The sequence below is a fragment of the Limulus polyphemus genome, unplaced genomic scaffold (assembly GCF_000517525.1).
Source record: "Limulus polyphemus unplaced genomic scaffold, Limulus_polyphemus-2.1.2 Scaffold2443, whole genome shotgun sequence".
In the NCBI taxonomy this organism is placed as follows: Eukaryota; Metazoa; Arthropoda; class Merostomata; order Xiphosura; family Limulidae; genus Limulus; species Limulus polyphemus.
The window spans coordinates 45,442-59,101 of record NW_013668053.1 but is presented as its reverse complement, the minus strand read 5'-3'; the positions used below and the strand labels follow the sequence as shown (position 1 = coordinate 59,101).

Here is a 13,660-nt window from a genome sequence, read left to right as displayed (position 1 = left end):
AACAAAATACTATCGTCTTCAAACATACACATATCACCGTAATTACTTTCTGTGCATAAATACCCATAACCATCAACAACCACAATACTATCGTCTTCAAACATACACATATCACCATAGTTACTTTCTGTGCATAAATACCCATAACCATCAACAACACAATACTATCGTTCTTCAAACATACACATATCACCATAATTACTTTCTGTGCATAAATACCCATAACCATCAACAACACAATACTATCGTCTTCAAACATACACATATCACCGTAATTACATATTGTCTCTGAATAGGCATAACCATCAACAAACGCCATAATGTCGCCTTCAAATATAAACAAACCACCATAACTACCTAGAGTATTTCAACCACACAATGTCCGCCACATTCGTTGCCGACTGCGCGTTTCGCACAATGTGGAGCTCATCAGTCCGTCAAGACACAACAAACAGTGTGGTTAAATACTATTATACACTCTTCTTCTTTTTGAAAAATTCTAACGAACAGAATAAACAATATAATCTTCAAAATATATAATAAAGCTAATACTAATGTCTTATGACAAATATAATGAATTATAATCGCGTCTTAGTAAAGGTGTACGCTCCAAACAAAGTTGCGTAAACAGAATGGTTAGTAAATAAATAAAGTAATTTTCTAACGTTTGTGGTCGTTCGTGTGAAATTTATGACGTTCAGTTTACTAATGCATATTTATTATTTTGAGATATTTAGTTAGACTTCGTAAATTTACATTGAATTGAAGCACTTTAAACTCATGTGTGTATAGTTCAAATAATCTGTTATGTAAGTTTCGTACTTGAGTAATCTCTAGCCCAGCGTTCACCATACAAGTGGATTATTAATGAGTAGTCTGGACACCTTGCCAGCAAACTTCAAAGTTCTCCTCATAGGAATGGTAACAGAACCTGTGATCGTAGCTCTACAAACATCCCCTTTCTTGATACACTGTGAAGTAAGAAAATCCTCAGTACTGAAGATACATTTCACGAATTGAGACAGTAAAAGTCCATCACGACACACAACATGCATGACGGTACTAGACGGATACGCCAGTCATGTTAATTTTTTTTATCATGTTGACGAGACATGATTAAATTTATACTAGAATAAAAACCCATTATAGCTCTCACTGAACTGTAAGCGACCTTTCAGGTAACAAGCTCAGTTGTTATAACCTTGAACTCCTCATTCTTATTTGTATTTCAACATTTCATTACTAAAAATGTATCGAAACGTTTCTATGAGACGTTGAGTTGCAAGATGTATGTCACTAATAATGTTGAGTCCGAGTATGAAAAATGTTTTATACCTTATGTTTTGTGCCTGGACCTGCAAATGAAACATAACATTTGTATTATAGAACTGCATACTCCCATTGAAAAAATGTATATGTATATTTATGTTATTACAAAATTTGAAAATAACCAAATAAAAAATATAGTAAAAAATGTTCGTTTTTCTATCAATTTAGTATTTAATTTTTTGATTGACGTTAAATCTAGTTAGCCCAAAATGTTTCTGGAATGCTACTGTAAACAAGAATGTTAAAAAACAAGGAAAAAGAAATATAGGTTTGTTTAAGTGTACATATATAAGTTTCAAACTTGAAAGAAAGGCGGCACTGTCGGAATTCAACATAAACAGTTAGTAATGTTTAAATTGTTTTTTTACCAATTGTCATTGTGTGGAAGCCTTGTTGTAATATCAACTATCTTGAAAAACATTATCTGTAAGTTACTGAAGAGAATTAGAATTTCATCACGATGTCCTATTGGATTGTGAAATTTCCTATAAGTGATTTTTTTTCAATATAATCATTTTCATTTCTTTAATAAGCTGTCAAATCGCGCGTGTGTGTAATGTGTGAATATCTAACCAGGGACTTTTAATAAGCATGTTTGCCAAAATTTAGTAGATTTAAGTGATCAGGACATAAAGGTATAAGTAGAGAGAGTTGAATAACAGCTTTGTACAGCTAGATGGAGAAAACTACACACAGAAGTGCCCTACATGAAGTTAAGGTTTCCTCATCTCTCGTGTCTTATCGCAAAACAGAGGTAACTTTGGAGCTCCTCTGTGATAACATGGACGATGAAATATAGATCTAGCAAACTTACTTTGAAAAATAAGCCAGGATTTTCTTCCAGAATGTTTTCTTCGGGACGGGGGAGGGGTATTTTATGTGGTGACTGATGTGGCGTGGGGCAGTTGAGTTCCAAACCTGGTTGTATTCTTCAATGTCTTCAATGTATTCGTCAAAATAAGAAAGAAGAGCTAAACTCGGATGTGACTTCTAACAAATGTCATGTGTAAAAATAAAATAAAATGGAAAATTCATTGGCTTTCTGGGATGAATTTAAAAAAATAACTTGCTATGTACCTTTAATTTTGAGTTATTCTTATTGTAATTTTCTTGTACTCAGTTCTTTAAAAGTGACATTGTTGTAAGGCTTTCATTAACTGAATTTGGTTATTTAAATTAAAAATGAAACAAATTTCGAAAAGAACAAATTGTTAGACTCTATAAATATAGGTGAAGAAGGCAAATTACGTTGATTATAAGGATTTAATAAGATTTAGTCAGGAGAATCAGTTCCAGTCAAGAGTCTAATAATTCTTGAATATGAATGCTGTTTTGACATTATCTAAAGTGACATGGATTGGGTGTGGTCTAGTGTGCTCGAAATATGAAGCTAAGGTTTTCTTGGTTGCATCCTGTTCCTGCAAAAACTTGCTCCGCACTTTGAGACTGTGGGAGCAGTATAAGAGTCGTGATCAAATACCAGTTTTCGACCAGACAGAGCAGCCAAAACGTTGACGGTGGGTGCTGTTGCTTAACGTGTGAAATAATAAACTGGAAATATTTAATTAAATATTTTTCTACCAAAGATAATTAAACTGAACAATGTTTAGTACTGTATTTTGGTTTATTCTTCTCTTCGCAGATAAAGTTGGAATCTAAGGTCAAGGTCATATAGACTTTTCGAAGTTGAAACTCTGATCCTACAGTTGTTATTACATTTGCTAAATTTATAAACAGTTTATTTTTTCGTTTACAGATCATATTCTGAATATATGTTCTTGATATGATAATGACAAAGTCAGATTCTGATCTACGAATTTTTTTATAAGTCAAGATAACTTTCAAGTAAGACACTGAACTTATGTGCTTTGTTATGAATAAAATATGTCGGTCCCATACCTTTCTATTAGTAAGATTTCGGTATATACCTCTTTTAATTGAAAAATAAATTAAAAGTTCTAATGAATGGAAACTTAACCATCGCTACAATTAACAGCCTGACTGACCCTTAAAACCGGTAAAGATCTTTTCCGACTTAGTGTCTAAATAATTCTGCAACACAGCTGATCATGAAATACGGAGACTTTTGTGCAAGTAGACCAATGACTCATTACTGGTTTATACGTTAACAGAGCACCTATATACACTGTCCAAAGCAAATAAAGTGTAACCGGAATTCGTTTTGTTATATCTGTGACAAAGCAAAAACCACTGTTATAGATCTGTCAAACTTCTCTTCAGTTGATTTTTATGAAAATCAGACATCTGATGACAAGTCATGTGATTTGAATTTCAAGTGATTTATCATTCGCCCGTACTTTGTCAAGTGGTATCATGCAGTATAGTCTCAGTCGCACTTTCATAAATGTCTAGGAATACCATATTGTTCCTGAACCATATTTGAACCAGATGGTCACATCCAAAACCGAACTTCGAGGCAGCTTAGAGGCCAGTCAATATGCCAGACACCCAATAAAATGCACTGTAGCAAAGTACAAAACAACTCATCTCCATGTGCCAAGAACATGATTAGTGGACCAACAACATTAAAAGCAATATTTTTTACAGATAAGCCACGCTTCACCATACAGTTACACAACAGGCTTTTGTACAATAGAAGGAGATTAGGAACCAGATCCACCTCATTTCCATTCAGAAACGTACAGCATATTACACTTGTAGATTTTTGGTAAGAGCAGGAATAGCACCAGTGAACGACCTGCGGTACCACTGATGTCACACATGATAGGGATCCTTGTGCTGCTATTTGATGGTACTTTATTCTAATGGGCTGGTTATAATACCCATCCACTCTGCGCGCAACTGGTCAACACACTGCTTGAAGAAAAAAATAATTAACGGATGTGGCAGGCGTTCATCCTCACCGGACTTCAGTCACATTTAACATGTATGGAGTGTTCTCGAGAGAAGTGTCTTATTCTTTCCAATGACTCTAAACACTAAAGATGTCATAAAAACGACTCTTTGGGCGGGTCGATCGAGAATAATAAGGACCTTATTAACAGTCTGATTTTAAATATGCAACTTCGGTGCCAGGCTGTTCTTAATGTTCGTGACGACCCCTCTCTGTGTTGAACTAAAATATCACGGTGTGTAAAGATGAAAACCACATTAACCAAATATAGGCTAAATAAACAATCATTTTCATTTCACATTACGTGATTAATTATAAGATGCCTAATTTGACAGACGTCTTGTCATAGTTACAACATTAAAAATTCCGATTATCGTTTAATGTGTTGAGCAGTGTAATGGACTCGTACAGGGACTATTTTTAGCTTTAAGAAACACACACACTCAGAATTTTCTCCTTGAAATTGTGATACAATCACATGTTAGGAGACGTATCAACTTTTAAACATGAATATCGTCTGAGTATTCTCCTTTTTACGTTATCAAACTACTAATCATTTTACGGTAATTTTGAGTTTTTTGTTTGTAATTAAGCACAAAGCTACACAATGGGGTATCTGTACTCTGCCCACCATGGGTATCGAAACCCGGTTTGTAGCGTTGGAAGTCCGCAAACATCCCGCTGTGCCACAGGGGGGGGGGGTTGAATTTTTTAGATTTTTACTGTGAATACGATATCAGGATATTTTACTTGCTCGAGCAAGTGAAATTTCCTGATATCGTATGCACAGTAAAACCCGTAAAAAATTCCAAATTACGCAAAATGATTATTAGTTTGATAAAGTAAAAAAAGAGAATACTCAGACGATATTCATCTATAATATATATACTTTCCAGAAATGAGTTTTTCAAATTCGAAACCTCAAACTAGTAATTTGGTCGTAATGTTAATGTACTGTTGTAGCTCTAAACTTTTGTGGGGCAACAAGACTAAAAAGGTTTCCTTTTTGTTTTTTTCCAACATTATGAAAACGAGTAGAAATTCATAATATACTAGAGAAGGTACTTCTAAAGAGCATTTTGTTTTACACTCTTGCGAATTTGTATTTAATTTACTGTTACGTGAGAAGAAGAATTATGAAAAGTAGACAATTATTTTACTGAAAACATCCCTTTAGTATACGATTAAAACTAAGTTTTCAAAGTACAATGTACAGCAAATTAAGAACATCTTTCTCAACAACCCTGCTTGTGACAGTTGTGCTGGGATTACAAAGTATCATAGTCATCATCGGGATAACAGATTATCATGAAATTTTATTAGTTTTCATGAGCTTTCGTATCATATTTTATTATTAATTTTGTTAGTTTATAATGGTATTTACGTTAAAATATACAACTTTCGTTTTTCAGTTTTAGTGAACAATATTAAAATAGTACAATTCTTATTGTTCTACTATGCTTTTTATTAAATTCCATTATTTTTCTCAAAGTTATCTATATAAAGCGTATCACTCACCCCTTGCATTAAGCCCCTACTTACCTGAAAACCCTTCGTACAAATAAGATTGATGTGTGAATATGAGCTGTTCCTGAGATGTTTAGTAAGCGTTCAGAATCCTCGTGCAAATTCACGCTATACAAAATGACACAATGACTAAACAACAACTAGAGTACAGCTGCAATTGAAACTTGATGGCCCAGCAAGCGCTTCTCGAGATGCTGACGTCAAACAACAAGAACTAAAAATACTTCTGCTTAAGTAGGGGTCACGGGATCTAACGGCGATCTCTGGTTGGCTAATTTTAACTTTGAAAAGGTTTGAAAAACAGCTGATGTTTAAAAATTTCAGCAAAACACACGAAACTTGCAAATTTAGAGGACTTTTGAAGGATAGACTAAGTACACATTATAATTCCATAGAATCGCACGTATGAAGAATTTTCGAATTAATCTTTCTAAACAAAATGTCAGGAGAGTATAATCACGAAGATTTGGGAAACGGAAGCTGGTAACTAGCTCAGTGGAAATATAAAAGAAATTGTAGATTTAGAGAAAGTTGTTGTTGTTCTTTTAGCGCAAAGTTCTGTCCACCACGGGGAATCGAACCCCTCATTTTATCGTTTTAAATCTGGAGACTTATCGCTGACCCACCGAGGGACGGATTTATAGATGGCTAACCTCATATTACTTAGTTTTGTTATGTCTCGTGTGTGCTAGTGGTTAGCGTGCTCGGACTATGAATCCGAGGGTTTTTGGTTCGTTACCTGTTGTCATAAAACTCACCCTGCACTTTAGGGCAGTGTATGCGATATAAGGTTGACGGGCAACTCCAGTTATGCAATCAGACAAAAGGTAACCAAGGGTTGGCGAGGGCAACTGTTGACTAGATACCTTCTCTATTGTCTGTCAGCTCAGAATTTGATAGGGCTATGCACAAATAGTACTTCAGTAGCTTTGCGGTATATTCTAAACAAACAAATTTCAAAACAATCTTTGTGTTACTTAATATAAACTACATTAGATGAGGCCCGGCATGGCCAGGTGGTTAGGGCGCTCGACTCGCAATCTGAGGGTCGCGGGTTCGAATCCCCGTCACACCAAGCATGCTCGACCTTTCAGCCGTGGAGGCGTTATAATGTGACGGTCAATCCCACTATTCGTTGGTAAGAGAGTAGCCCAAGAGTTTGCGGTGGGTGGTGATGACTAGCTGCCTTCCCTCTAGTCTTACACTGCTAAATTAGGGACGGTTAGCGCAGATAACCCTCGTGTAGCTTTGCGCGAAATACAAAAAACAAACAAACATTGGATGAACGTTTCCTCTGAATCTCATTAAAATAATACCATTGCAAAATAAAAAATGTTTCTGGAGATGTAAAACTTTCATAGATAGTCAAGAAATATTGCTGTCTGTTGCTCGATACATAATATATATGTATAACAAAACATGTATGTGTTTCGTTGGTATATATATATATTTATAATATGCTTGCGTTTGTCTGTTCGAAACCTTTCTTGCAAATTTCTTGCTACAAATCTCATATCCTTACAAAGACCTTTGTCCGAACAGTCTGGATTGCATACTGACTTTTTATTTCAGATCCTCTTCTCTGTTTAGTCAGACTTTTTAATGAAAGGAATATGTTACACGATGGCACAATGTCGTTGTCATCACGTGACAACTGGCTTCGATTTGGACTTTATTTTTTTTATTTGCAAAGTATTTCACATAAACAACGTGTAATGTCCTAAAACAAACTAACATTATACTAAATACAACTTCTATGGGCTTTCTCCACTTATTTTGGTTACAATACAATCTAATACATAATGCCAGCAATAAAACGTAGCTTAAAGAAATTTTACGACATTGTGAGAATGCTTCACTGTAAAACTTACTTGACAAGCTGATAAGAAATATACCTAAGGGGTTACAATTTAGTCAACACTAAAAGTAAAAGATTAATATTTAATGTATGAGAAAACCCACAAAGAGGTCACCAAAGTTTGTTACACAGATCCAGAAATATTAGGAAATGGTCGTAGTATATAATAATTAAGCCATTTTGATTCAAATGAGGTTTTTAATAAACAGCAAATAAGACAAAAATCATGTTTCGTAATATATATACTAAGCCTCAATAGTTTTCTCAGGTGGTATTCTATTTTCAGTTCACTGGGACCGAAGCTGGAACCTCTCACACGAAAAACTATCGCTATCATATGAATTCAAATACTAACTTTATTGTAAACTACTTTTTAACTATTGAAATCATTTCATTACCTTCGCTACATAAACATTTCAGAAAGTTTGTCATTCTGTTTCACTCAATATAATACATTATGCAAACTATATTTTTATAATCGCATTAAGTTGAAACGTCAGTTACGTGTAACTTACAGAAGAAGAGACTTAAAGAAATAACAAGTTTTGCAAGATAATAGTTGAATAATCAATATTTAGAAAGTCGTTCTGAGCTTAAATATATGCTCACATCGACCAGACATGATGCTACCAGTTGTTCAGATTATCAACTGGTTTTGCATTTCATTTTTTGGTGTACAATCATTCGAAGTTCTGTAGATTAGTCCCTTCTATATTAAACTGGATTACCATTGGGATTTTTGGTTGACCATTATAAAATTTATAGTATCACCACCATTTTTCCTTTCCTCACAATACCTTTTATTCAGTAGAGCAGTGTAATTTGTGACAATGTCAATTAAAAGCTCTGGCCAATTAGATGTTTTTCACTAGATATTGCGTTACAAACCATGATGCTGTGATGATGTTTCTATTATATAAGACCATTGGCTTTGACAATACCTCCGACATCTTCCACAGAAAAACATCCTCAGACCGATGTGGACTTCCAAATATGTCATTCTATTTTGTTTACACACACACACACATTTGCTTAAGCTCCAGATGGTCACATTTCTGTAGAAAACTGTCCTAAGTGTTTCCAGATTGCTCATTATTTGCTTCCCCAGTCCAAAACACATTATTTTCGTTTTTCTATGTTTTGTAATACTTTGCAGAGTTTAAACACTTGGCCTGTCACACGTAAGATATTAGGTTTTTTATTACAACTTTTCTATTTAGACTACGTTGTTGCAACTTTTTCCGAAAAGTTCAATTGCTGATTCTAACTCTGTGAATGTCTTGTGTTTACTTCTGGACATGTTTTGAATCGACTTGATGTTGAAATTCTTTGAATAACATTACTTCCCTATCTAGATGTTTTCCTTGGACTTCCTTATTACATTTTAAACTTACAGATGCAGTAAAATACTATACAGCTCTATAATCTTGCCCTTACAAACACAAATTGTTTTACCCTTATACCGGTGAGTTTTTGTTATGTAAAGTAATAACTTGTGCTTTTTTTTTACTACTTAGTTTCTTATTCTGAGTTTTAGTCGCGTTGAAACATGTAAAGGTTTTGGATGTGTTGGTATTTTATGAGCCATTAACTACAAGTAACTCAATTGAAACAATGGTGTTGTTTATTTTAAATGGATCAATGCCGTAGCCAGGAGCATTCTTCGAGAGAGGAGGGGTCTGGTGAGTAAACGATTAGATGACTTGTAAAGCAACTCAAAAAAGTCTACAAATAATTCTGTTTTCTGAAATTTGTATGTGTGTATGTAGGGAGGGAGGGGGACACATATTACACTTGATTTATGTTTAATAGCACCCAGTAAATAATTGTTTTTATTGTAATGGACATAACACAAAGCGAGACACCGTTAATGTCTTACCAACAGCTATTCTTGTTCTTGAGTAGCCTGTGGTTAGTGTTTCTGGACTGTGAATCCGAAGGAATAATAATTCGCATCTCGTTGCTACAAAAATGCGGTCCGCACAATGAGGCCGTTTGTTCGCTATAAGATTGACGGTCCTATTGCAGTATTCAATTAGACAAGAGTAGCCCTGTAGTTAATAATGGGTGTTGTTGACTAGCTATCTTCCCTCTAGTCTATCAGTTCAAAATTAGGTACGGCTAGCGCAGATAACCTTTGTGTAGTTTTGTGCAAAAAATATCAAACAAATAAGCAAACCTAATTTTTCAAGTTATTACTTATTCAGCCACAGTTTTTGTTGAAAATCTTGAGTACCTTTCTTCACCCTTGGGAAAACATACTTTCTTGAACTTTATCTCTTCTCTCTGTATATTTATCTATCTATATATACAGTACGTCATTAAGAGAGAAAACATATATTGTGCCATACTTTCTTGAACTTTATCTCTTCTCTCTGTATATTTATCTATCTATATATACAGTACGTCATTAAGAGAGAAAACATATATTGTGCCATACTTTCTTGAACTTTATCTCTTCTCTCTGTATATTTATCTATCTATATATACAGTACGTCATTAAGAGAGAAAATATATTTGTTAACCCTTAGTTACTTATGAATATATACAAGTTTAATATTTTGTTTTAAAAACAGCCTATAAATTCAGTTAACGGAATACTTAAAATCATAAACCGAAAAAAGAAACCCGAAGTTTCTGATAATTTACCATATGATGTAAATTCTGCATATTTTCTAAAAACTAAATTTGATTAGGATTTGAAACCACGTTTTCCATGTCAGGAAGATACTCTCACCCAACTGATAACTTAGTTACTTTTTTCTCGGGTTGATTGGAACATCTAAGAACACGGGCTCAGATCCTACACGGCATAAATTCCTGCTTACAGCAATTTAATTAATGAATTCCGTAAATGTTCAATGCTTATATATATAGATTTTATGTAGAACAGCAAATTTGAACATTTAAAACGAATAATAAAATAAGTAAAGAAAGAAACAGAAAATAACAATAAACTGCTCCCGACTCTCACTTTAAATTTAGATTTTTCTTTGTTATTTTGCACTTTCAATAAAAGCACGGTATCTTGTTAGTGCGTGTGTTTGAAAACCATTATGGTATATCTTCGTTTGGTTTTTATGTATAATACTTTACTCACCATTAATAATCTAAATACTCTATGTGTTTGGATAACATGTGACATTTTTATACAGTAAACTAACTGGTTATTAATTTAGTTGTTAATTTCTTTTCTTTACCAAGCCACAGTGGCACTGCGGCATTTCTGCGGATTTACAACGCTAGAAACCAGGTTTCGATACCCGTGGTGGGCAGAGCACAGATAGCCCATTGTGTAGCTTTGTGCTTAATTCCAAACCAACAAAAAAATCTTTACCAAAACGTGCATCTCAGTGAAGTTACGATTATGTTTCTTTGACTGGTGTGAAATCGTTTATGATAATAAATAAAAATATTTTTACAGTAAACTATGTCCGAGTATGACCACATATGGCGATACATAACTTACGCTCCTCAGTATAAAACATTAGGTAACTTTGTTGATTTATTGTGTGTGTATATACAATATTCCCGGACTAAGCGTTGCCCAATAGTTAGCATGCCGGACAGTGGATTCGAGATTCCGTGGTTCGTGCTCCGTTGCAGCCGAAAAAAAAAGTAACATCGCGCTCCACATTTTGGAACCGTGCGTGCGTCATACGAGTGAGGTCAAATCCCACTATTCGATGCGTTGATGAGCTCATGAGTTGATGATAAGTATTTTTCTTCTAGTCTGTCACTTCAAAATTAGGGACGATTGGCACAGATAGCGCTCCAGTAGCTTTGCGCGAAAATTCCAACAAACATAAAAGCAACATTTTCCATAGGTGTAATTCAACTTCTATTAGGATCGATAAGCACCGGGTTTGAAAAAAATCACGTGAATAAATAAACAATCCCATTCTTTTAAATCAATTAACGCATACCTTGGTGAAACAAAAGACAAATCTGTGCTGTGTATATACTTTTCTTATTTTACTCTGTTACACCAGAAGTGCATTGGTTATTATTTACGCCCATGTAGCACACACCTATAGGACAGTATGATCGGCTGATTTCATTGCGGTAACAGTGGATAAAATATTGAAAAATGTCTTCCGAACAAAAACCATAGTTTATCAATACCATTAGTTAATTTTTTTTTCTTAAATTTTAGTTTTCACTTCGTTAACTTACTTTGGCTGTTCTCTCTTTAGTTTTCGTTAACTAAAAAATACTGATAGAGGTGCGCTATTTTTAGTTAATTTTTCACTTTTGTTGACATGATATAGTGCGTTCCGGAACTTTATTTTTTGGGCATTGAGCACTGTAACTGATATTTGCCACTTCTCCAGAAATGTTTTTAATATTATTGTAAGTGAAGTTTATTCTAATTTTTTTGTTGTCAATAAGGCTAAAACTTTAATTTGAACAATATAGGCATACGAACAAATATGTTTTACTGGTTGTTCCAAAAAGGAACATCATACCTATTTCAAGCAATTTTGGCTCAGTTCATGTTCCATTTTTGTAGATTAAAGTGAAGAGCTTTCTGTTTCAACTGCGTTGCAATTTCTTTTTTCATCTCTATTTCTGTGGTACACTGAAAAACCTTCCAGCCTGGCGCAAGATTTAAGATCAAAACTGATGTTTCTAGGTAACACGAGCAGCACGTGGTAACTGAGTGGGTAGACGATTTAGGACAGCAGCCAAGTAAAGAGGGCGCTTCTAATAATAGAGAAAGCAGAGGCGGAAGAGGAACAGTATACATACAAATCTTCATAAGTTTCGAGCCAACTCGACATACAGAAATGTGATCTAAAGATAACAGAATACGTTGCTTATAGAACAACGGTCGTTGGTGTTACAGCAACAAAGCAGTGCAGTAGAAATATTATTATGTATTTTTCTCTCTTTAGTTTTTGTTTAAAAACGTCAACCTCTCTTTAAGGTTTAAAAATATTCTACACTGTTGAATTGGATGCTTAGCATAAGTTTTACAAATATTGATACACATAAATGAATCATAATACACATCATTTGTAAATAATAGATCTTTTCATTTGATTAAACCTTGTATACATTAAAAAGCTTCACTTACCGTAAATGAATTAATGAGGCCACATGTTGTCCAAAAATAAGACTTTACATAACTATTGTGTATTTATGTACCAACTGAACATCTATCAAAACACGCCTGTCTGATAATGACACAATTCTATGTATCGTGAATTATTCGTATAACTGGGCTAAAACCAGAAAATTCGTGTTAGCTAATTATCATCGCCCACTTAAAGAAGATGGCGATGCTTTCGGTATTGTCTGTTTGTGCATTTGTATTTAAGCATGTATTTGTACGCCGTATATTACGATTATTTGACAAACCGAAGATTAACAGCACTTTATTTTGTTGAAAGATCTTAGGGTTAACTCTTGAGTTTTAGGTAGCATATTTCTTTAGTAGACCGGTTAATTTTTTAAGTTTTCTGCATTATATTTTTGACAGTCCCATGGGTTCATTCTCTGTGTTTATGTATTATATACTATCTGCTTTTAGTGGGTGATCCACACCGTAGACAACACAAACACAGTTGAATTATTGTTTTCTTAAACCTGAGATCATGATAATAACACGAAATATTTTTTTATTTTGTCAATAACTTGAATTTACGTTAAGTTGTTATCTCTAGTATGCAGTGGGGTACTAGCCCTAGAAACCGTATAGGTTGCTCTAATTAAGGAGTATCCTGTGGATACGACAAATAGACGTCGTGTAATTCAGATTCAGAATGCTTTATTGTTGAGTGCCATTGAATGGCATATTTTACCAAAAAGAAACAAAGAAATTCTATTTAACCAACAACTATAGTTTTGTATTTTTAAACCTCTTCGTTATTAAGATAAACAAGCTGTAAAATTTTAAGAGTCCACAAAGCAAAAAACAGGAAGCAGACATAATTAGTCGCCGTTCTAGAAGTAGGCACTGCTCCAATAGAAAAGAAAAAATGAACCATTTAGATATCTAGATGTGGAACAAGAAAAACAAAAAAATAGATCAACTATCGTTCTAAAGCGCGTTAATTGGACAAATT

The 13,660-nt window shown here is 34.1% G+C and overlaps 1 protein-coding gene across 1 annotated transcript in view; it reads right to left on the bottom strand.

Moving 5' to 3' along the window:
• LOC106466973 (smoothelin-like) overlaps positions 1-5,882 on the bottom strand; it is a 38,118-nt gene extending 32,236 nt beyond the window's left edge. The window contains exon 1 of the mRNA XM_013927284.2: positions 5,747-5,882. The gene's annotated coding sequence lies outside the window, so the exon portion shown is untranslated. The remainder of the gene's footprint in view (positions 1-5,746) is intronic.
• Between the last annotated feature and the right edge of the window lie 7,778 nt (positions 5,883-13,660).